Source organism: Ranitomeya imitator, chromosome 5 (assembly GCF_032444005.1).
Source record: "Ranitomeya imitator isolate aRanImi1 chromosome 5, aRanImi1.pri, whole genome shotgun sequence".
In the NCBI taxonomy this organism is placed as follows: Eukaryota; Metazoa; Chordata; class Amphibia; order Anura; family Dendrobatidae; genus Ranitomeya; species Ranitomeya imitator.
In genome coordinates, this window is record NC_091286.1 from 514,829,729 (window position 1) to 514,855,549 (window position 25,821).

General features: G+C 43.8%; 1 long non-coding RNA gene across 1 annotated transcript; it reads right to left on the bottom strand.

Annotated features, from left to right (window-relative positions):
• Positions 1-1,987: 1,987 nt before the first annotated feature.
• LOC138638304 (uncharacterized) lies at positions 1,988-25,406 on the bottom strand. The gene is made up of 3 exons (XR_011312480.1): positions 25,321-25,406; positions 22,869-22,970; positions 1,988-2,075 (listed from the first exon to the last, which is right to left on the bottom strand). It is a non-coding gene; the product is annotated as an uncharacterized lncRNA (long non-coding RNA).
• Between the last annotated feature and the right edge of the window lie 415 nt (positions 25,407-25,821).

Here is a 25,821-nt window from a genome sequence, read left to right on the forward strand (position 1 = left end):
AGGTAAAAACCACCATTGAAAGTAAAGGACAAAAGATGGTAGTACACCACAACATAGAAATCATATACAAGAAAATGTGTGAATGAACCATAGTACAAAAGAAAATATGTTAAAAAAAAGTATTTTTATTGACACTCAATTAAAAATAGTGCCATAGACATGAATAGTTTACTACGTAGCTATGGAATATACTACATGCCTCTACAATATACTACGTCGCTGACCAATATAATACATAGCTGTGCAATCCACTACGTGACTGTGTTATATACTACGTGGCTGTGCAATATACTACGTGGCTCTACAATATACTATGTGGCTATGTTATATACTACGTGGCTGTGCAATATACTACCTGCCTGTGCAATATACTATGTGGCTCTACAATATACTATGTGGCTATGTTATATACTACGTGGCTGTGCAATATACTACCTGCCTGTGCAATATACTATGTGGCTCTACAATATACTACGTGGCTATGTTATATACTACGTGGCTCTGCTATATACTACGTGGCTGACCAATATACTACATACCTGTGCAATACACTACATGGCTATGTTATATACTATGTGGCTGTGTTATATACTACGTAGCTCTGCTATATACTACGTACGCTGTGTTACATACTACCTACCTCTGTTATATACTACGTAGCTATGTTATATACTACGTCGGTTGTGTTATATACTACCTCACTGTGCAATATAGTACGTAGCCTTTGCTGTATACTACCTACATATTCTAGAATACCCGATACATTAGAATCGGGCCACCATCTAGTGAACAGTGTAAATATCAAAGTTAACCATAAGATGGCACCACCAGCAGTTTACAAGGAAAGCAACATAGTCATATATGAAGTAACTATAAGCTGCAACCTATACATGGAATGTGACAAAGGAAAAGATAATAAGAGGTAATAAGAAGTGCAAATGAAGTAACCATAATAAGTCATGTAATATGTCACAAAACAAAGGTGGGCAAATGCAAGGAGTACATGGGGTTAAATATTTACCAGCAAAGTACTGTGGCGCCAGGAGTCCCTATGTATGTTTCGGTATATGAGCCTTTGTTAAAAAAATACTTTTGTACACATATTTTCTTTTGTACTTTGGTTTATTCACACTTTTTCTTGTATATGATTTTTGCCTTTGCGCTCTGCAGTAAAGTCCTGTTTATACAGCACAGTGTGCTGCTGAGAATGATGATCTCTTTGCTTGTTCATCTTGTGATCAGCAGCCTCTTTGCACTGCACCATCTTACTGAGGCAGGTGTTCTTAGGACTGGCCAAAGACATAATCATGCAATGAAAAATGACCTTAAAGGGGTATTCCTATATCCAATAATATTAGAAAATACTTTCAATTAGAAATGTAGAATAGTTCTTATTCGATATGTGACTTACCCCATGTGCAGGGCATTGGAGTAGCGTAGGTATCCTTGATTATGACCAATCATATAGTGACAGTTAGTTAGCTGTTAGTGGTCGTAACCATGGATATTTAAGCTACTGTCATACCTGCACATGGGCTAAGCGACATAGCTTATCGGGAGAACTATACTACTAATTGGAGATATTTGCTAACATTATTATTATTACACCTACTACATATTGGGACAGCATCTTGGAGATGGCAATACTCCTTTAAGGCTATGGCCACTTTTTTACCCTTGAAAATGACTGACTCCACAGTTTAACCTTCTGGTCCTCAGCCCAAGTCATGGTGGTCTGTTGATGTCACTGGTGACCATCATGCAGTGGATCAGGCAATGTGCACTGGTTCCGCTTACAATGAAGATGTGGTTCTGTTTATGATGGCAGATGTGAGCAGAGCCTAATTACTGCTAATTATAACTAATATCCTAACCACATGTCCGACATGACAGCGCAGTCTTCTGCTACAAGCAGCAGTTCCGAATTTGTGTTATCACATTAGCTCGGACCCAGAACATACCCAGCATCAGGATAGCTTTCAGGACTGCAAATACAGCTCCCACTTCAATGCTGTTCTGAGCAGCTGCCAAAAGGTGTCTGTCACATGAAGAGCATAATCCAGGTGCAAGCTTCCCTAAGGAAATGAGAACACTTGTGTTATGTAAATATGCATTTTAGGAAACAGGTTCAAGTCTTCAAAGGGTTTATAATAGATATATAAAAAGTAAATAGGACTGAAGTATCCCATAGTGCCACAATCCATCCTTTGTTGGGAGACCATTGCAGATAATGACTGATAATAATAATCTTTATTTTTATACAGTATATCGCCAACATATTCCGCAGCGCTTTACAGTTTTGCACACATTATCACTGTCCCCGATGGGGCTCACAATCTAAATTCCCTATCAGTATGTCTTTGGAATGTGGGAGGAAACTGGCGAACCCAGGGGAAACCCACACAAACATGGGGAGAACATATAGACTCCTTGCAGATGTTGTCCTTGGTGGGATTTGAACATTTGAAACACTGAGCCACCGTGCTGCCACGTTGATAGAGACAAAGACACAGAACTCATAATCAAATCGGACTTCTGCCTACCGTTCACTTACTTGAGCCCTGAATGCCTTGTTTGATTCAGGCACCTTGACATCTCCCATACAAAATAAAATCTTAAAAGAGGCATCATTCCAACAAAACTTATAATCTCTCCAGTCCATGTTTATTTGTCACATCTTTTATGTAGGCATAGAAATCATGGATATGACCGATTACCATTCACCCCCATACATATTGAGCACACAACTGATTAATATATGTAAGTGTCGATCAACCAATGCCAACTGATTTTCCAATATGGTTGATATTCGTAGATTTCCAGCAGAAAATCTGATTATGTCAGAATATCCTTAAAGAGTAATTACATTTGTCTTCTTAATAAGTTTGTCCATCATGGAAAGTGATAGAGCTTTGCAAATCACTTCATTAGGGGAGTTAATGTGCATTTTGGGGACCCTGTTGACTATTTGCAACTAATCTTTTGATGGTTTTGTGATCGCGCCCAATATCTCAGCAATTTCAAGAATGCGGCATCTTCCTGTAAGACTTGAGGGTGTTATCCTACAGTAGGCTACAAGTCTACACTAACTCGATGTGACTGCAGACTTGTGAATCCTCACATTGCGCATATTGAGCGTTGTGAAGACGTGTCGACTAGATGGGTGTAACCTTGATCAATGCCAGTGTCACGTGACCACCCGCAAATTGTGTCGGCACTGTAGAATCCTGACAGCGCGCAGTGCATGTGATGTGAGGATCCACAAGTCGGCAGTCACATAGAGTAACTGCAGACATGAAATCTAAAACCGGGTAACGCATTTAAGAATTTTTTACTTTTTCAGCATCAGTTAAATCTCACTTTTGGTCCATTTGTCCTGAGAAAAAAAAGCTGCCTAATCATTCTGCACTTCTTCATAAAAGCTGTATCTTTAGACCTCACCTTCCCTCATTAGACAAATATATATCACCTATCTGCTCCACCCAATAAGCATTCAAGTTTATACTTGTAGTTGGAAAACCTGCTTAAAGGGAACCTGTCAGCAGGATTGTGCACATTAACCTACAGACAGTGTCAGGCCGGCGCTGATTAAAATGATACCTGGGTTGATGAAATCCGTCTTGTGGTTGTTGTTTAATCTTTATTTTCAGTTTTGTGATGATATGCTCGTGCCCCGGGGCGGCCTATGGGGATCTTTATGTTGTTTTCTGATTAGGTATTCATAATGAAGACTGGTGACAGGTCACTGATCCCTCACTGACCTGCCCCCTAGTTTAAATAATGAATAAATGTAAATACTGCACACAAAAAAAAGCCATCCTGTGGCAGGCGCCAGCCATGGCACCTGCTGTGCAGTATGATCGCATGAATACTGCGCTAATGATAAATGTGGTTGTGGCTATCATGATGGTAAAAAAAATTCATTTGAAAACACTGCCCACTGCACCTGCGCTGTAAAAGCTATCAGCATATATATGTGATCTGATAGCAGCTATTGCGCCGGCACCGACAGCACCATTTTGCTAGAGAAAAAAAAAATTTCCTTCCAAGATGGTGCCACTGGCACCTGCACAGTAGCTACTACTGTGCAGGCACAGCGGGCACCATTTTCAAATAGATTTTTTTCACTATTGGGATAACCATAACTACATCAATATACCTAATTAGTTATTGAACCCTTTCTATGCCCGGGTGGCGAGCATTTATATTGGTATATGGTCTCCATCCTGGTATGTGCTGCTCCATCCTGCGTCCCCATCCTGTCATGAGCTGCTCCATCCTGCGTCCCCATCCTGTCATGTGCTGCACCCATCCTGCACCCCCATTCTGACATGTGCTGCTCCCATCCTGCACCCCCATTCTGACATGTGCTGCTCCATCCTGCGTCCCCATCCTGTCATGTGCTGCACCCATCCTGTGCCCCCATCCTGCCATGTGTTGCACCCATCTTGCGTCCCCATTCTGTCATGTGTTGCACCCATCCTGTGCCCCCATTCTGTCATGTGCTGCTCCCATCCTGCGCCCCCATTGTGACATGTGCTGCTCCCATCCTGCGCCCCCATTCTGACATGTGCTGCACCCATCCTGCGCCTCCATCCTGACATGTTCTGCACCCATCCTGCGCCTCCATTCTGTCATTTGCTGCTCCCATCCTGCGCCCCCATTGTGACATGTGCTGCTCCCATCCTGTGCCCCCGTTCTGTCATGTGCTGCTCCCATCCTGCGCCCCTGTTCTGTCATGTGCTGCTCCCATCCTGTGCCCCTGTTCTGTCATGTGCTGCTCCCATACTGCGCCCGTTCTGTCATGTGCTGCTTCCATCCTGCACCCCCTTTCTGTCACGTGCTGCCCTATTCTGTCATGTGCTGCTCCCGTCCTGCGCCCCCGTTCTGTCATGTGCTGCTCCCATCCTGCGCCACCATTCTTTAATTTGCTTCTCCCATCCATATGCCCCATATGCTGCTCCATTATGGTTGATGGCCCCCATAAGATGCTCCATAGTGTATGCCCCCGTACACTGCTCCATAAAAGTTTATGGCCCCCATAAGACGCTCCAGTGTGTATGCCCCCGTACACTGCTCCATAAAGGTTTATGGCCCCCATAAGACGCTCCAGTGTGTATGCCCCGTACACTGCTCCATAAAGGTTTATGGCCCCCATAAGACGCTCCAGTGTGTATGCCCCCGTACACTGCTCCATAAAGATTTATGGCCCCCATAAGATGCTCCAGTGTGTATGCCCCCGTACACTGCTCCATAAAGGTTTATGGCCCCCATAAGATGCTCCATAATATATGCCCCCATACACTGCTCCATTATGGTTGATGGCCCCCATAAGATGCTCCATTGTATATGGCCCGTATGCTGCTGCGATATATAAAAAATAAATACCATACTCACCTATCGTCGCTGGGCACCGAGTGCTGGGGGGCCTGAGCAGGTGAGGACACCGGCGCGCTGTGGGGGTCAGGTGCCGGTATCGCCGCTAGCTCAGGCCCCCCAGCACTTGCTATATTCACCTGTCCCCCGTTCCAGCACTGCGCGCCGCCATCTTCCGGTTCCTCTGTGTTGTGAATTCTGTTGTCGGGCTCCCTCCTGTGGTCATGAATGGTACTTCGGCTGGTTCTGTCCATGGACATCCTCTGGTGGGTGTTTCTGAGTTTCCTTCCACAGGTGACGAGGTTAATTCGTTAGTGGGCTGCTCTATTTAACTCCACTTAGATCTTTGCTCCTGGCCACCTGTCAATGTTCCAGTATTGGTCTAGTTCACTCCTGGATCGTTCTTGTGACCTGTCTTCCCTGCAGAAGCTAAGTTCCAGCTTGTATTTCTTTTGTTTGCTATTTTTCTGTCCAGCTTGCTATTTTTTGTTGTCTTGCTTGCTGGAAGCTCTGGGACGCAGAGGGAGCGCCTCCGCACCGTGAGTCGGTGCGGAGGGTCTTTTTTGTGCCCTCTGCGAGGTCTTTTTGTAGGTTTTTGTGCTGACCGCAAAGTAACCTTTCCTATCCTCGGTCTGTTCAGTTAGTCGGGCCTCACTTTGCTAAATCTATTTCATCTCTGTGTTTGTATTTTCATCTTACTCACAGTCATTATATGTGGGGGGCTGCCATTTCCTTTGGGGAATTTCTCTGAGGCAAGGTAGGCTTTATTTTCCTATCTTCAGGGCTAGCTAGTTCCTTAGGCTGTGCCGAGTTGCATAGGGAGCGTTAGGCGCAATTCACGGCTATTTCTAGTGTGTTTGATAGGATTAGGGATTGCGGTTAGCAGAGTTCCCACGTCCCAGAGCTCGTCCTTAATTATCAGTAACTATCAGGTCATTCCGTGTGCTCTTAACCACCAGGTCCATTATTGTCCTGACTACCAGGTCATAACAGTACAGGTGGCCCAAAGTACTAATGCATCTCAATAGAGGGATAAGAGAAGTTCTGAGACCATTTTTTTTTCTTTGCAGTGTGTTTTGTCTCTATTTTCCCCTTTACCTCTGGGTGGTTCAGGACATAGGTGTAAACATGGACATTCAAGGTCTGTCCTCTTGTATGGATAATCTCACTACGAGGGAACAAAACATTCACGATTTTGTGGTTCAGAATCCAATGTTAGAGCCTAGGATTCCAATTCCTGATTTGTTTTTTGGTGATAGATCTAAGTTCTTGAATTTCAAAAATAATTATAAATTGTTTCTTGCCTTGAAACCTCACTCCTCAGGTGACCCTGTTCAACAAGTAAAGATCATTATTTCTTTGTTACGTGGTGACCCTCAAGACTGGGCATTTTCCCTTGCGCCAGGAGATCCGGCATTGCATGATGTTGATGCGTTTTTCCTGGCGCTTGGATTACTTTATGACGCACCTAATTCAGTGGATCAGGCAGAGAGGATCTTGCTGGCTCTGTGTCAGGGTCAGGATGAAGCGGAGATATATTGTCAGAAGTTTAGAAAGTGGTCTGTGCTCACTCAGTGGAATGAATGTGCCCTGGCAGCAATCTTCAGAAAGGGTCTCTCTGAAGCCCTTAAGGATGTCATGGTGGGATTTCCCATGCCTGCTGGTCTGAATGAGTCTATGTCCTTGGCCATTCAGATCGATCGACGTTTGCGTGAGCGTAAACCTGTGCACCATTTGGCGGTACTATCTGAACATGGGCCTGAGCCTATGCAATGTGATAGGACTCTGACCAGAGCTGAACGGCAAGAACACAGACGTCGGAATGGGCTATGTTTTTACTGTGGTGATTCCACTCATGCTATCTCCGATTGTCCTAAGCGCACTAAGCGGTTCGCTAGGTCTGCCACCATTGGTACGGTACAGTCTAAATTTCTATTGTCCATTACTCTGATTTGCTCTTTGTCATCATATACTGTTATGGCATTTGTGGATTCAGGCGCTGCCCTGAATTTGATGGACTTGGAGTTTGCTAGGCGCTGTGGTTTTTTCTTGGAGCCCTTGCAGTATCCTATTCCATTTAGAGGAATTGATGCTACACCTTTGGCCAAGAATAAGCCTCAGTACTGGACCCAATTGACCATGTGCATGGCTCCTGCACATCAGGAGGATATCCGCTTTCTGGTGTTGCATAATCTGCATGATGTAGTCGTTTTGGGGTTGCCATGGCTACAGGTTCATAATCCAGTATTGGACTGGAAATCTATGTCTGTGTCCAGCTGGGGTTCTCAGGGGGTACATGGTGATGTTCCATTTTTGTCTATTTCGTCTTCCACTCCTTCTGAAGTTCCAGAGTTTTTGTCGGATTATCGGGATGTATTTGATGAGCTCAAAGCCAGTGCCCTACCTCCTCATAGGGATTGCGATTGTGCAATTAATTTGATTCCTGGTAGTAAGTTTCCTAAGGGCCGATTGTTCAATTTATCTGTGCCAGAACATGCCGCTATGCGGAGTTATATAAAGGAATCCTTGGAGAAGGGTCATATTCGCCCGTCGTCATCACCGTTAGGAGCAGGGTTCTTTTTTGTGGCCAAGAAGGATGGTTCTTTGAGACCTTGTATTGATTACCGCCTTCTTAATAAAATTTCAGTCAAATTTCAGTATCCTTTGCCGTTGCTGTCTGATTTGTTTGCTCGTATTAAAGGGGCTAGTTGGTTCACCAAGATAGATCTTTGAGGGGCGTATAATCTTGTGTGTATTAAACAAGGCGATGAATGGAAAACAGCATTTAATACGCCCGAGGGCCATTTTGAGTACCTGGTTATGCCATTCGGGCTTTCCAATGCTCCATCAGTATTTCAGTCCTTTATGCATGACATCTTCCGAGAGTACCTGGATAAATTCCTGATTGTGTATTTGGATGATATTTTGGTCTTTTCGGATGATTGGGAGTCTCATGTGAAGCAGGTCAGAATGGTGTTCCAGGTCCTTCGTGCGAATTCCTTGTTTGTGAAGGGGTCAAAGTGTCTCTTTGGAGTTCAGAAGGTTTCATTTTTGGGGTTCATTTTTTCCCCTTCTACTATCGAGATGGACCCTGTTAAAGTCCAGGCCATTTACGATTGGACTCAGCCGACATCTGTGAAGAGCCTGCAAAAGTTCCTGGGCTTTGCTAATTTTTATCGGCGCTTCATCGCTAATTTTTCTACTGTTGCTAAACCGTTGACTGATTTGACCAAGAAGGGTGCTGATGTGGTCAATTGGTCTTCTGCAGCTGTAGAGGCTTTTCAGGAGTTGAAGCGTCGTTTTTCTTCTGCCCCTGTGTTGTGCCAGCCAGATGTTTCGCTCCCGTTTCAGGTTGAGGTTGATGCTTCTGAGATTGGAGCAGGGGCTGTTTTGTCACAAAGAAGTTCTGATGGCTCGGTGATGAAGCCAGGTGCTTTCTTTTCTAGAAAGTTTTCGCCTGCTGAGCGTAATTATGATGTTGGTAATCGTGAGTTGTTGGCCATGAAGTGGGCATTCGAGGAGTGGCGTCATTGGCTTGAAGGAGCCAAGCATCGCGGGGTGGTCTTGACAGATCACAAGAAATTGACTTATCTTGAGTCTGCCAAACGGTTGAATCCGAGACAGGCTCGATGGTCGTTATTTTTCTCCTGTTTTGATTTTGTGGTTTCGTACCTTCCGGGCTCTAAGAATGTGAAGGCTGATGCCCTGCCAAGGAGTTTTGTGCCTGACTCTCCAGGTGTTCCTGAGCCGGCGGGTATTCTCAAAGAGGGGGTAATTTTGTCTGCCATCTCCCCTGATTTGGTGCCTTCTGGGAGAAGCGAAGTCTCCCTAAGCTAGAAGATCGTTGGGTACAGCCAGGACCAGCTGCTTCGAAAGCATCACCAAACCAGGGATTCAAGCTTCAGGAGGCTAATTTGCATATTCCAGGTGCCTTCTGGGAGAAGCGAAGTCTCCCTAAGCTAGAAGATCGTTGGGTACAGCCGGGACCAGCTGCTTCGAAAGCATCACCAAACCAGGGATTCAAGCTTCAGGAGGCTAATTTGCATATTCCAGGTGCCTTCTGGGAGAAGCGAAGTCTCCCTAAGCTAGAAGATCGTTGGGTACAGCCGGGACCAGCTGCTTCGAAAGCATCACCAAACCGCGCGCCTTACGGCGCGCAAATTTTTGCCTGTAGGACATTATTGCAAGAGAGCTTGGCTGAGTAGATTACACAAGAAGGAAAACACACAGCAAGTCAGCAGGATCTAGGAGCAACATGGCAGATGTGACAACCTACATGGTGAGCTGCAGCATGTGCTACATGTTCACAGATCGACCAGAAGAAGAATCCAATTTCACCTGTCAGAAGTGTAGACTAGTGGCCCTTTTAGAAGAAAAGGTGCGGGGTCTGGAAGAAAGAATAGCAACTTTGAAACTCATCAAAGAGAATGAAGACTTTCTAGACAGAACAGAAGCATCTCTACTGGTCACAGAAGGTGCAAAAAGTGTCAGAGAACCTCCAAAAGCAGATGAGTGGAAGCATGTGACCAAAAGAAGCAAGAAGACCATGGAGAAATCACCAACCACACAACTGAAGAACCGATATCAAATCTTTGTAGAGGATGAAGATGGCACACCTAAGAATGAAGCAATACCAGCAAGCAAAAAAGAAAAGGGCACACAGCAACAAGTGACAGCAAAAAGTACAGCCAAGAAGCAACGAAGAGTGGTGGTGGTGGGAGACTCACTACTGAGAGGCACCGAAGCAGCCATCTGCAGACCGGACATAACTGCAAGAGAAGTATGCTGCCTTCCAGGTGCGATGATCAAGGATGTGACCGATAGGATACCAAAGCTCTTCAGCTCCAAGGACGTCCACCCATTTCTTCTGATACATGTTGGCACCAATGACACGGCAAGGAAGGACCTACCGACAATCTGCAAGGACTTTGAAGAGTTGGGGAAGAAAGTAAAGGAACTGGATGCACAGGTAGTTTTTTCTTCTATCCTTCCAGTAGACGGGCATGGCACCAGGAGATGGAACAGGATCCTTGATGCAAACAACTGGCTAAGACGATGGTGCAGACAACAAGGATTTGGATTCCTGGACCACGGTGTGAATTACTGGTATGATGGACTCCTCGCCAGAGACGGACTACACCTCAACAAACCTGGGAAACACACATTCGCCAGAAGACTCGCTACACTCATCAGGAGGGCGTTAAACTAGAAGAAGAGGGGACGGGAAGAAAAACATTAGACTCGAACAAAGACGACCCAGGAAAACATACTCAGAAGGGAGGTAAGAACATTTCTAAAACAATCCACAGTGAGGAGATTGGAACAAAACAAAATCCTCTAAACTGCATGCTCGCAAACGCCAGAAGCCTGACAAACAAGATGGAAGAACTAGAAGCAGAAATATCTACAGGTAACTTTGACATAGTGGGAATAACCGAGACATGGTTAGATGAAAGCTATGACTGGGCAGTTAACTTACAGGGTTACAGTCTGTTTAGAAAGGATCGTAAAAATCGGAGAGGAGGAGGGGTTTGTCTCTATGTAAAGTCTTGTCTAAAGTCCACTTTAAGGGAGGATATTAGCGAAGGGAATGAGGATGTCGAGTCCATATGGGTTGAAATTCATGGAGGGAAAAATGGTAACAAAATTCTCATTGGGGTCTGTTACAAACCCCCAAATATAACAGAAAGCATGGAAAGTCTACTTCTAAAGCAGATAGATGAAGCTGCAACCCATAATGAGGTCCTGGTTATGGGGGACTTTAACTACCCGGATATTAACTGGGAAACAGAAACCTGTGAAACACATAAAGGCAACAGGTTTCTGCTAATAACCAAGAAAAATTATCTTTCACAATTGGTGCAGAATCCAACCAGAGGAGCAGCACTTTTAGACCTAATACTATCTAATAGACCCGACAGAATAACAAATCTGCAGGTGGTTGGGCATTTAGGAAATAGCGACCACAATATTGTGCAGTTTCACCTGTCTTTCACTAGGGGGACTTGTCAGGGAGTCACAAAAACATTGAACTTTAGGAAGGCAAAGTTTGAACAGCTTAGAGATGCCCTTAATCTGGTAGACTGGGACAATATCCTCAGAAATGAGAATACAGATAATAAATGGGAAATGTTTAAGAACATCCTAAATAGGCAGTGTAAGCGGTTTATACCTTGTGGGAATAAAAGGACTAGAAATAGGAAAAACCCAATGTGGCTAAACAAAGAAGTAAGACAGGCAATTAACAGTAAAAAGAAAGCATTTGCACTACTAAAGCAGGATGGCACCATTGAAGCTCTAAAAAACTATAGGGAGAAAAATACTTTATCTAAAAAACTAATTAAAGCTGCCAAAAAGGAAACAGAGAAGCACATTGCTAAGGAGAGTAAAACTAATCCCAAACTGTTCTTCAACTATATCAATAGTAAAAGAATAAAAACTGAAAATGTAGGCCCCTTAAAAAATAGTGAGGAAAGAATGGTTGTAGATGACGAGGAAAAAGCTAACATATTAAACACCTTCTTCTCCACGGTATTCACGGTGGAAAATGAAATGCTAGGTGAAATCCCAAGAAACAATGAAAACCCTATATTAAGGGTCACCAATCTAACCCAAGAAGAGGTGCGAAACCGGCTAAATAAGATTAAAATAGATAAATCTCCGGGTCCGGATGGCATACACCCACGAGTACTAAGAGAACTAAGTAATGTAATAGATAAACCATTATTTCTTATTTTTAGTGACTCTATAGCGACAGGGTCTGTTCCGCAGGACTGGCGCATAGCAAATGTGGTGCCAATATTCAAAAAGGGCTCTAAAAGTGAACCTGGAAATTATAGGCCAGTAAGTCTAACCTCTATTGTTGGTAAAATATTTGAAGGGTTTCTGAGGGATGTTATTCTGGATTATCTCAATGAGAATAACTGTTTAACTCCATATCAGCATGGGTTTATGAGAAATCGCTCCTGTCAAACCAATCTAATCAGTTTTTATGAAGAGGTAAGCTATAGACTGGACCACGGTGAGTCATTGGACGTGGTATATCTCGATTTTTCCAAAGCGTTTGATACCGTGCCGCACAAGAGGTTGGTACACAAAATGAGAATGCTTGGTCTGGGGGAAAATGTGTGTAAATGGGTTAGTAACTGGCTTAGTGATAGAAAGCAGAGGGTGGTTATAAATGGTATAGTCTCTAACTGGGTCGCTGTGACCAGTGGGGTACCGCAGGGGTCAGTATTGGGACCTGTTCTCTTCAACATATTCATTAATGATCTGGTAGAAGGTTTACACAGTAAAATATCGATATTTGCAGATGATACAAAACTATGTAAAGCAGTTAATACAAGAGAAGATAGTATTCTGCTACAGATGGATCTGGATAAGTTGGAAACTTGGGCTGAAAGGTGGCAGATGAGGTTTAACAATGATAAATGTAAGGTTATACACATGGGAAGAGGGAATCAATATCACCATTACACACTGAACGGGAAACCACTGGGTAAATCTGACAGGGAGAAGGACTTGGGGATCCTAGTTAATGATAAACTTACCTGGAGCAGCCAGTGCCAGGCAGCAGCTGCCAAGGCAAACAGGATCATGGGGTGCATTAAAAGAGGTCTGGATACACATAATGAGAGCATTATACTGCCTCTGTACAAATCCCTAGTTAGACCGCACATGGAGTACTGTGTCCAGTTTTGGGCACCGGTGCTCAGGAAGGATATAATGGAACTAGAGAGAGTACAAAGGAGGGCAACAAAATTAATAAAGGGGATGGGAGAACTACAATACCCAGATAGATTAGCGAAATTAGGATTATTTAGTCTAGAAAAAAGACGACTGAGGGGCGATCTAATAACCATGTATAAGTATATAAGGGGACAATACAAATATCTCGCTGAGGATCTGTTTATACCAAGGAAGGTGACGGGCACAAGGGGGCATTCTTTGCGTCTGGAGGAGAGAAGGTTTTTCCACCAACATAGAAGAGGATTCTTTACTGTTAGGGCAGTGAGAATCTGGAATTGCTTGCCTGAGGAGGTGGTGATGGCGAACTCAGTCGAGGGGTTCAAGAGAGGCCTGGATGTCTTCCTGGAGCAGAACAATATTGTATCATACAATTATTAGGTTCTGTAGAAGGACGTAGATCTGGGTATTTATTATGATGGAATATAGGCTGAACTGGATGGACAAATGTCTTTTTTCGGCCTTACTAACTATGTTACTATGTTACTATGTTACTATGATTTGCGGCGGGTGCTGCAAAAATTTCAGGCTGATAGACCTGACCGTTGCCCAGCGGAGAAACTGTTTGTCCCTGATAGATAGACTAGTAGAGTTATCTCTGAGATTCATTGTTCAGTGTTGGCTGGGCATCCTGGAATCTTTGGTACCAGAGATTTGGTGGCTAGATCCTTTTGGTGGCCGTCTTTGTCACGGGATGTGCGTTCTTTTGTGCAGTCCTGTGGGACTTGTGCTCGGGCTAAGCCCTGCAGTTCTCGTGCCAGTGGGTTGCTTTTGCCCTTGCCGGTCCCGAAGAGGCCCTGGACGCATATTTCTATGGATTTTATTTCGCATCTCCCCGTCTCTCAAAAGATGTCGGTCATTTGGGTGGTTTGTGATCGCTTTTCTAAAATGGTCCATTTGGTACCTTTGTCTAAATTGCCTGCCTCCTCTGATTTGGTGCCATTATTTTTCCAGCATGTGGTTCATTTACATGGTATCCCGGAGAACATCGTTTCTGACAGAGGTTCCCAGTTTGTTTCGAGGTTTTGGCGTTCCTTTTGTGCTAGGATGGGCATTGATTTGTCTTTTTCCTCGGCTTTCCATCCTCAGACAAATGGCCAAACCGAACAAACTAATCAAACTTTGGAAACATATCTGAGATGCTTTGTTTCTGCTGATCAGGATGATTGGGTGTCCTTTTTGCCGTTGGCTGAGTTCGCCCTTAATAATCGGGCCAGCTCGGCTACTTTGGTTTTGCCGTTTTTCTGTAATTCTGGTTTCCATCCTCGTTTCTCTTCAGGGCAGGTTGAGTCTTCGGACTGTCCTGGTGTAGATACTGTGGTGGATAGGTTGCAGCAGATTTGGACTCATGTGGTGGACAATTTGACATTGTCCCAGGAGAAGGCTCAACGTTTCGCTAACCTCCGGCGCTGTGTGGGTCCCCGACTTCGTGTTGGGGATTTGGTTTGGTTGTCGTCTCGTTATGTTCCTATGAAGGTTTCCTCTCCTAAGTTTAAACCTTGTTTCATTGGTCCGTATAAGATTTCTGAGGTTATCAATCCTGTGTCATTTCGTTTGGACCTTCCTGCTTCTTTTGCCATCCATAATGTGTTCCATAGGTCGTTATTGCGGAGATACGTGGCACCTGTGGTTCCATCCGTTGATCCTCCTGCCCGGTGTTGGTTGAGCGGGAGTTGAAGTATGTGGTGGAGAAGATTTTGGATTCTCGTGTTTCGAGACGGAAACTCCAGTACCTGGTCAAGTGGAAGGGTTATGGTCAGGAAGATAATTCCTGGGTTTTTGCCTCTGATGTTCATGCTGCCGATCTGGTTCGTGCCTTTCATTTGGCTCATCCTGGTCGGCCTGGGGGCTCTGGTGAGGGTTCGGTGACCCCTCCTCAAGGGGGGGGTACTGTTGTGAATTCTGTTGTCGGGCTCCCTCCTGTGGTCATGAATGGTACTTCGGCTGGTTCTGTCCATGGACGTCCTCTGGTGGGTGTTTCTGAGTTTCCTTCCACAGGTGACGAGGTTAATTCGTTAGTGGGCTGCTCTATTTAACTCCACTTAGATCTTTGCTCCTGGCCACCTGTCAATGTTCCAGTATTGGTCTAGTTCACTCCTGGATCGTTCTTGTGACCTGTCTTCCCTGCAGAAGCTAAGTTCCAGCTTGTATTTCTTTTGTTTGCTATTTTTCTGTCCAGCTTGCCATTTTTTGTTGTCTTGCTTGCTGGAAGCTCTGGGACGCAGAGGGAGCGCCTCCGCACCGTGAGTCGGTGCGGAGGGTCTTTTTTGTGCCCTCTGCGTGGTCTTTTTGTAGGTTTTTGTGCTGACCGCAAAGTAACCTTTCCTATCCTCGGTCTGTTCAGTTAGTCGGGCCTCACTTTGCTAAATCTATTTCATCTCTGTGTTTGTATTTTCATCTTACTCACAGTCATTATATGTGGGGGGCTGCCTTTTCCTTTGGGGAATTTCTCTGAGGCAAGGTAGGCTTTATTTTCCTATCTTCAGGGCTAGCTAGTTCCTTAGGCTGTGCCGAGTTGCATAGGGAGCGTTAGGCGCAATCCACGGATATTTCTAGTGTGTTTGATAGGATTAGGGATTGCGGTTAGCAGAGTTCCCACGTCCCAGAGCTCGTCCTTAATTATCAGTAACTATCAGGTCATTCCGTGTGCTCTTAACCACCAGGTCCATTATTGTCCTGACCACCAGGTCATAACACTCTGGCTGTGACTGTTCAATCAGAGGGCGGTGCCGGCGCGCATTAAGCGCGTCATCACGCCCTCTGAACTGTGAACGTCACAGCAGAGGACCCGGGAGACGGAGCCGCACGCAGCGCTGGAACGGGGGACAGGTGAATATACTCACCCTCCTGGCGCGTCCATGGTCCCTGCCTCTCCGGTGGAGATCGCGGTGTGCGTTCAGTGTTTACGCATACCGCGATCTCCTGGGAGCGTCACTCTGTGGGGGCCAGACTGCGCCGGCGCTTGCGCTTGCACAGTCTATAAAGGCTTCGGACAGAGTGACGCTCCCAGCGTTATATTATAGATTTAGATGTGTCCGTGTGTCTGTGCACAATGAGTCATCCACAGTTGGGCATAATCATGGATACCTAAGGAGAGGAGCTCCCCCTGGTGGCGAGTTAAGGCATAAGCCGTTTTTGAATGTTAGCCTGTGAGGCAACACTGTGAGGCAAGATTGCAAAGATGGATCAAATTGAGCGCGCTGCTGCACGTAGAGAAACTGACATTTCGATGTCAGTTCTGCCAATCTAAAAATTTCAAAGACGAAATGGCGCAGGACAAAACATCCCTTCCTGCTGCAAGAGAGGGCACAACCAATTATGTCCCATTTGTATGGATGATCAATTAGTCAAGTTGATGAAAGGAGAGCATCAGCACTCCAATAACTTTATGGCTAATATAAGGCAATACAATAGCTCGCTTGCTTTGGCATCAATGGGAGCACAAGTAGCGCCACCTCCTGGGCATGGTCCATACTGTTTTTGAATTCATGGACAAATTTACCACAGAACTGCCCCATTGCATCCCGCTGTGGGTAGTACTCCGAAGTTTGCACAGATTTATATCTTGGACAGTGAAGAAGCATTAAGTACAAGAAGTCAAGCAAATAAAAAGTGCTTCCCAGCAATGCCATCATCTCTTGGAGACAAAATGAAAGCAATTAGCCAACTCGCAAGAGCCTTCACAATGATGAGGGAATTTGAAATAGAAGAAGAGAGGATTGCTGAATTAGAAAATCATGATCCACTCGAAATAACAATGTCAATTATAAATGACTACAACGATGACCAGATGCGCTACAATGCACCAAGGTGCAATGAAGTAGCTATAATTTATCAAAATGCAATGGGTGAACTCCATTTAATAGGGACATCAGAGTTCACCTCAAAAGTGAAAACCAAACTGTTCAAATCAGCTTTCTTCACAGAAAGTGTGATGCAATGACATATCCACTTCTATTCCCATATGGAGACAGTGGATGGACAATAAATTTGACAACTCCAATTGCCCTAAGTGTGCAACATCAAGGAATTGGTGGCATTCATCTACCATCCATACTAGTGGATCAAGATCGACAAGAAAAAAATCACCCTATTGCAGTACTATGCATACAGGCTTGACATTTGTGACGAGTTAAATCCCCTTTTAAATGCTGGGAAGTTGACGCAACAATTTATCGTTGACTAGTATTGAGCATTCCGATACCGCAAGTATCGGGTATCGGCCGATACTTGCGGTATCGGAATTCCGATACCGAGTTCCGATACTTTTGTGGTATCGGGAATCGGTATCGGATCCATATTAATGTGTAAAATAAAGAATTAAAATAAAAAATATTGACATACTCACCTCTCCGGAGGCCCCTGGACATCACCGCTGGTAACCGGCAGCCTTCTGCGCTTAAAATGCGCGCGTTTAGGGACTTCCATGACGTCACGGCTTCTGATTGGTCGCGTGCCGCTCATGTGACCGCCACGCGACCAATCACAAGCCGCGACGTCATTCTCAGGCCCTAAACTCCTCATTCTAGGAATTTAGGACCTGAAAATGACGTCGCGGCTTCTGATTGGTCGCGTGCCGCTCACGTGACCGCCACGCGACCAATCAGAAGCCGTGACGTCATTCTCAGGTCCTAAATTCCTAGAATGAGGAGTTTAGGGCCTGAGAATGACTTCGCGGCTTGTGATTGGTTGCGTGGCGGTCACATGAGCGGCACGCGACCAATCAGAAGCCGTGATGTCATGGAAGTCCCTAAACGCGCGCATTTTAAGCACAGAAGGCTGCCGGTTACCAGCGGTGATGTCCAGGGGCCTCCGGAGAGGTAAGTATATCAATATTTTTTATTTTAATTCTTTATTTTACACATTAATATGGATCCCAGGGCCTGAAGGAGAGTTTCCTCTCCTTCAGACCCTGGGAACCATCAGGATACCTTCCGATACTTGGTGTCCCATTGACTTGTATTGGTATCGGGTATCGGTATCGGCGATATCCGATACTTTTCGGGTATCGGCCGATACTATCCGATACCGATACTTTCAAGTATCGGACGGTATCGCTCAACACTATCGTTGACAGTTACGTCAAAATTGAATCCGACAGGATCGAATATATAAAACAAAATCAAAAGGCATTACCCGTCGACAGTTATGCTGGCATTATGGATCACATCCATAATGCTGCATTACACCAAGGGCTAAAAGCTGGGACACCAGTAATTTTACTGTCCACTTTCATTGAAAGCCAAGAGCTATGCAGCAAAATTACCAAAACGCCATGACAATTGCCGGAAAATTCAGAAAGCCAGATCTTTTTGTTACGATCACCTGTAACCCAAAGTGGAAAGAAATTACTGAAAACTTAGAACCATGGCAAAGGCCAGAGCTCAGACCAAATTTGGTTGCACGAGTATTTAAAATCAAACTCCAAGCCGTGCTTAATGAGATTTTGAAAAAACACATTTTTGGCCATGTAGTTGCCTATGTGCATGTAATAGAATTTCAAAAGCGTGGAATACCACACACTCACATGCTCTTAATCCTCGGAGAGGAAGATAAATCAGGGGACAAAGAAATAACTGAGGAATTGGTCTCTGCTGAAATCCCAAATGAGACTGCAAATCCAAAACTGCATGAGGCAGTGATGAAGCACATGATTCATGGCTCATGTGGCGAAGATCAACCTGGTGCTATATGCATGACAGATGGTCAATGCGCAAAAAAATTCCCAAGGAATTTAATACAGAGATAAACCCCAATGTTGATAGTTATCCACAGTACCGTCGACGCAATACTGGGAAAACCAGACGAGGAACGTGAGAAATCGTCAATAGATGGGTAGTTCGATACAACCCCTATTTATTACTCAAGTACAATTGCCATATCAATGTTGAGATATGTGTTTCAATAAAAAGTGTTAAATATCTTTTCAAATATGTATACAAAGGACATGACTGTGCCAATATCAAGTTTGAGACATTAAACTAGAATGAGTCAGCCATGTACCTAGATTCTTGGTATATAAGCACCCCAAGGGCATGTGAAGAATCAGAAAAAATAAAATTCATGATGCTTCACATACCATTAAAAGGCATGCTGTTCACCGCGAAAACATGCAGCAAGTGTTTTTCAAAGATGGTAATGTGGATATGGTTATTTCAGACTCAAAAGCCTCTACTGTGCAGGCTTATTTTGAGCTACACAGAGTTGACGCTTCCGCCCGTCAGTATTTGTACAGTGAAATCCCTGAACACTATGTCTGGGATAGAAAAGCTGTACTAGAAGGATGGAAAAAATGGCGGGCTCAATTTGGGAAAACAATTGCCCGAATGTATATCGTCTCTTTAACATATGGTGAGCTGTATTACCTAAGACTCCTTTTACTTCACATAAGAGGAGCAAAGTCTTATGCTGACTTATGCATGACAATGTCATGTACAATGGAGTCGTACATGACACGTATAAAAATGCGCGCATTGATCTTCATCTTTTGGAACACGATTCCCAATGGGAAGACGGTATAATGGATGCAATCGCTTTCCAAATGGCCTACCAACTTCGCAAATTATTTGCTATAATTTGTGTATATGGGGAACCAGCTAAACCATTGGCATTATGGCAAAAACATAAAATTGAATTTATGGAGGATTACACCAGGCGGTATACTCCAGAAATTGCTGAGCAACTGGCTCTGCGTGATATTAATGAAGTGCTCCTATGCAATAAAAAGCCCTGTGCTGACTATGGATTGCCAACTCCCAGAAACCATAGGTTGAGCGGGCACCATCCAACACTAATACACAAGGGGGATCACCTGATGCGTATGAATGTAAACCAACACTACACAAGAAAAAGAAACAGCATCATATAAATAAGATCACCACACCAATAATACAAAAAAAGATAACAAATTTTATTTACACAACACCACACAAAAGACTGTAGTAAAAACAATTAAAAACTCCCAAAAACAATGGGAGATAAGGGTCCATATAATACAAAAATACAATACTTAGAAAACATTGAAGAGTCATATAACAGCTATAAGTACCAATATTGGAATGTGACCATGCAATGGGAGATGTGGATAAACCCTATAAGCATGCTGTGTCTCCTATCGATATCAAAATATCCTCTTACTCCATTGTTGAGATATATATAACCAGCTTGCCTACCTATAAGGCAATCTCCCATACAAACTCGTGGGGATTGCAGAATATCCACGGGGGCCTGACCTTCAGAGGCTGCCTAGTGAAAAAAAACGCCACGGATCCAATATCTTTCCCCCTTACCACTAAAAAAGCAGGTCACCGACTAAATAAGCAAAGAGACTCTAACAACGTATGACCCACGCGTATTGACGCTAGAGGCGTCTTCCTAAAGGTCCACCAACTGATTGCCAACTCCTGTAAATGTTCCAGATGAAATACTGGACCAACTGAATTATGCTGTAATAAAGCAGGAGGCTGAGCAATTGAAGCTATGCTTAATGAAGCTCAGAAATCAGCTTTCGATGCAATGATGACAAGATAGCTCACACTGCTTTTTTCTGGACGGCCCTGGAGGCAGTGGGAAGACATTTTGTACAACTGCTTGCACAAGACACTACAAGCAGAAAAGGAGTCTATTTGCTCAGTAGCCTCCACTGGATTGGCGGCTACATTACTACAAAACGGTAGCACCTACCATTCCTAGTTTGGCCTTGGAATTACAGCAAATGAGACAACAGTGTCAAAAATTAAGCCAACCTCACATCAAGCAAAGGAGCTTAGGGAGTCATCTGTTGTTATTTGAGACGAAGTAAAAGTGACTCTCTGTTTTAATATAAACGCAGTGGATTTGTTCCAAGACATATGTGGAAAAAAGACCATTTGGTGGAAAAGTTTTCATAAACGGTGGTGACTTTCGTCAAACCTTACCAATAGTGGAAGGTGGAAAAGGAGCCCAAATTGTACAGTCCACCATTAAATACTCAAAATCTTGGAATCAGTTTTCACAGTTCCAGTTACAATAGAATATGCGAACGTCTCAGGATGAAGTTGAGTACAACTCATGGTTACTGAAACTTGGCAATGGAGAGTTGTCAAGTGTATATGGTCTACCAGAAGACACAATTGAAATCCCAAATTCTTTTATTGAAGAGGGTGATTTAATTACAGCTATTTTTGGCGATTCAATTGAGATTATCGATTCAACGGTAGAAGCAATTGCCAATAAAGCAATTCTTACACCATTGAATGATGAGGTTCACGCCTTGAATGACAATATTCTTAGTCAAGTTCAAGGTGAACACTCAACATATCGCTCCCTCAACACAATTGCTGAAGAGGAGGGTGTGATTCTCACAGATTACCCTGTAGAGTTTTTTAACTCTTTGAATCCCACTGGGATGCCTCCTCATGATCTAAAGCTGAAACCAGGAGCTGTAATTATGCTCCTGTGTAATCTTAACAGAAAGCGTGGCCTTTGGAATGGCACAAGGCTTTATGTGAAAAGCTTAAAAGCAAACGTTATTCATGCCATTGCTTTAAATGAAAAAGCAAAGGGTTAGACAGTTCTTATTCCAAGAATTGACCTGATTTCCAAAGATAAAAACTTGCCAGTCCAGATGTGACGGCGTCAGTTTCCTGTCATGTTGGCTTTTGCAGTGGCCATCAATAAATCTCAAGGACAGTCCTTTGGATATTGTAGGAATTTATTTGCCTCTCCAAGTGTTTTCACATGGGCAGTTATATGTGGCTTTCTCCAGAGGAAGGAAAAACCAACAAAGAATATTTGAGATATTTGAGACACAGAAGCAAGGTAAACTTATTCCTAACGTTGACTAATGTGCCAACTGTGTGTACAAAAAAGTATTTTATTAAGCTTTTTAACAATTGTAAAAGCCAACAAATATTGTACACAAAAGCGGGACTAACTCCTAGCCGCAGTCTACAGACCAAACATTGGGCATGGGCAGGGCCTTGGGGGCAGATCCTAAGTGTGCTCAACCATGGGATCTGGCTTACGCTCTGGAACATTGAGGAATAGCGCTATTGGATAGCTCTACCTGTTCATTTCCTTTGGGAATAGGGCTATCGGATGGCGCTACCCTTTCACTTTCTTCATGGATAGCTCTACCCGAACAGTATTAGCTATAGATCTTTTTCATGCCCAAGGTAGGAGAGGCAGGAGAGGTACACCAGGTATTTATGTTTGCTATTAGTCTGCACATACGCCAGTCTGGTGCGTGGGAACATCCCGTTGCGTGGCTCGAAATCACCGCACGCTCAAAGGGCGCGCAATCACTCGTTTATTATTAACACAGTACACATTCACCTATTTATACTTCCAGTCCCCAAATGCATTACTTTTAGAGTTTTTCTCCTGCTTTTTCATACACAATAAAATATATTTTGATATTTTGTATTATTCTGTGTAAATGGAAACATAATTAACAGGGTTTTCAAGGAAATTAAATCTAAATGCTTTAAAAAAACAGAACTGATCTGCTACCCCTCCACACAAATTCCTTCTCCTATCCTCACATTTAGGAAATGACTACTCAGCCAATCATTGGCTGTAAAGTGCTGCCGAATATGTTGGCGCCATATAAATAGAAAAAATATTATTATTATTATTATTATTATTATTATCTTTATTATTACTATTAAGATGCTGCCACGGTCAATCATTTGCAACAGCAATTATAATTAAGGCAATGTAGTATGAAAATATTTCATTTCTGATAGTTTATAGAGCAATCTTACCATTTGTGACTCCATACGAGGTGATTTGTGGAGTTCTCAGCAGATGTAAAAGGAGGCGGCATGTCATTCTGGCACCTGGTTCAGCATCCGGGTCGCCACAAGCTACGATGAGAAGCGCTATTATTTATTATGTTAGTGTACTATTATCAGCACTGCATCATTTTATTAATGAGCACACAAGTGTGGTTGGAGATGTTTTGTATAAGGAGAATATTGCACTAAATAAATGTATTGACTTGTTTGCCCTTGCTGTGTAATACAGTAGCCTGCAGACAATCATAAAGCATGTCCCACTCCTAATAATTTAGGGGTGGAATCATCTCCTTGAGGAGAGCATCAAGTTAAAGCACCACTCCAGCGTTTTGTTTTTATTCACTGCTGAAGTGCTTTAAACTTAATTCCCCTGCCCCTGGTCATATATTCACCCTTCAGCTCTTGACTCTACGCTATTTTTCAGCGTCACTCCAGTTCCACGACGCCATCCTGTGAGCGCAGATTCTGACTGGCCGGAAGTCAGATGCTACGTCACAAGCCCTCAATGCAAGTCTACGAGAGACAGAATGAGGTTCTTATATGTGGCACCCCTGGAGTTCGGGTACCACAGTAGTGCTGCCTTCCTCTCAGGGAGGGTAGTGCCATGTCTGGAAACAAGGGGATCTCTTTAGCAGGTAAAACACACACACAACACCTTCTGAATCCAGGCCAGGAGGGGGAGCTCAAAACCCTGTTTTAGGGCAGCTTCTCTCAATAAAGATCCTGGTTTGGAGGGGGAGCCAGTTTAGTCTGGATCAGACAGCCTGGAAAGCAGGCAGGAAAGGAGCAGAGGAGAGTTTTTAGGGCTCAAGGAGGCTACAAGTGGGCCTCTGAGAAGCCAAAGCACAGAAACCGGGTATTGGGGCCCGAGGCTGTGGGGAGCTGCAAGCTCCATAGCAAAACCGGAGTGCACAGAACTATACGTACACTGCCCAAATTAAGCCTGTTGTACAGCAGCACCCTGGAGCTGCTGCAGAGACCCCAGCAGAGACCCCAGAAGGAACAGTTCAAGCTGCCTACCATACAGGTACCGGTCCCAGGACAGGGGAAAGAACCAGGACTTTGTTAGGACATTACAGACAGCAAGGGACTATAGAAAGCACACAGTGGAAGGCTCCCAACCTGACTTGCCAAGGGGATTACGCTTGTTTCCGGGCTGCCTGTACTCCTAATGTACCTGTTGCCGGTACCCTAGACTGTGGCCTGCCAACTACAGTAAACCAGGTAAAGACTTTACAACTTGTGTCCTTTACTCATTAACCGGCAAACACCATCATCACCATATACTCTAGGACTCCTGGGGACCCCGCTTCACCCGTGGGAAGCGTCACCATCATTGCTGCAACAACATCCCCCAGAGGACCCCTTTAAAGCAGCGCCGGTCCCCCTATTGACCAAACACCACAGGTGACATCACAAGAGACTTATTCACAATTCCCTTTAAAGACTGTTCCCTTTTACACTGAGTTCCAGGGCCACAGACCGGGTCGCAGCCACCATGACATCCCCTTTATGCAACCGGACCAGGTTCTGAGTATCCCCATTGCCCTGGTTGGCGACTGATACACTTACAATGATAAATTATATCCGGCTCGCTCCAGCAAACACTGAAGCAGACGGCAGGTCACAAACTGCAGGAGACAGACTGGAGCACAGGCAAAAAAAGATGAAAAAGCCAGGAGCTAAGTATCAGATAGGGGGCAGGGGACTTGGATTCTAAGCACCACTCCAGCAGTGAAATTAAAAGAAAAACACTGGAGTGGTGCTTTAAGGATTTATAGGCCAGAAAACGCTCCCTGGGTAAAGGTATGCAAATAGCCTCTGAGGAAGAGAATGTAGTCTATAATGCCACCGATTGGATGTAGCAATACAAGAAGATAATATTGACCCTTTAAAGAGCCTTGCTGAATGACTTAGTTAAAGGCCTCTCATCCAACCAACTAGTCTCCTACTTCACACTAATGAGGGGCCAGAACTCTGAAACGGCTATCTGCAAATGGAGTTATTTTCCTTTTGGGAAAAATCTAGCATGACTTTCTATCATAAGTCATGTGACAAGGCTTTTTAAAGGATCAATATTGACTTCTACAATTGCTCCCTCCAATAGGAGGCACTAGAGACCCTGTTCTTTTCAGGTTTTGAGACTATTTGCAGTAATTATGGTAATTATGATGAAGCATATACTTTACCTATTATTTTAACACATACTATTTGTCATTAAACACTACAGTGAGTGTGATGTAAATGCTTTGCTTTTTCAATTAACTTCCATTTTCTACAGATATCTTATCAGCAGAAACTGTTACAATACAGCCAGAGAAAACACAGAGCAGAAATGAACATGCATACAGGTTATTCAGCTAATACATCAGATTTTGTGGTGCCATTCATCTTACGTTCTGTTACCCAAGGATTATACCTGCAGCCAGTAGGGATGGAAGAGCAACATGCTGGACAACGTCTTCCAGTGAAAAGCCATGGCGTGCTATTAGAACAGCAACAAATGTGGCCAGAGAAACATGAAATGAAAGGTCACTAACCTGGAAAACAAGAGCACAATCAGGTATTCTAAATGATACAGGCATCTTTTACTTATTATCATGAACCACATATTATATGATAGTGCTATATAAGCAAAGCATAATAAGTCAATAAATACCATATTTTGCATATTATAAAACGCACCGGATTATTATTATTATTATTATTTATTGTTATAGCGCCATTTATTCCATGGCGCTTTACATGTAAGGAGTGGTATACATAATAAAAACAAGTACAATAATCTTAAACAATACAAGTCATAACTGGTACAGGAGGAGAGAGGACCCTGCCCGTGAAGGCTCACAATCCAAAAGATTATAAGACGCACCACAAATTTTGAGGAGAAAAATTGGAAAAAAACTTTTTTTTTAATGAA